Source organism: Octopus bimaculoides, chromosome 23 (genome assembly GCF_001194135.2).
Source record: "Octopus bimaculoides isolate UCB-OBI-ISO-001 chromosome 23, ASM119413v2, whole genome shotgun sequence".
NCBI classification, from domain to species: domain Eukaryota; kingdom Metazoa; phylum Mollusca; class Cephalopoda; order Octopoda; family Octopodidae; genus Octopus; species Octopus bimaculoides.
In genome coordinates this window covers 29711587-29711925 of record NC_069003.1, presented here as the reverse complement: position 1 = coordinate 29711925, position 339 = coordinate 29711587, and positions in this window count along the sequence as shown.

Sequence of the window (339 nt, the reverse complement as noted above, 5' to 3'; positions counted from 1 at the left end):
ATACCGCTGAGCATTTCGCCCGGCGTGCTAACGTTTCTACCAGCTCGCCGCCTTTCGTGCACACGTGCACGAAAGGCGGTGAGCACAAGAGTACTGGATTCCGACCACTACTTAACTCTCACTTATAGTTCTTAGAAGTTAGCAGTGCGCTCTAACAGCGACACGACGGTGCTGCACTTCGGCTAGTGAGCAAGACTAAAGAGAAGATATCAGCAATCGCAAAAATGCTGTTGCAGAGGGGAAGTAACTCTTTAAATGCACGAAAACTGAAATGGCAGACGAAGCGAAAGAATCCAGGATTGTAAATGGTTCAGAAGACATGACAGCGAGAAGTGTAAC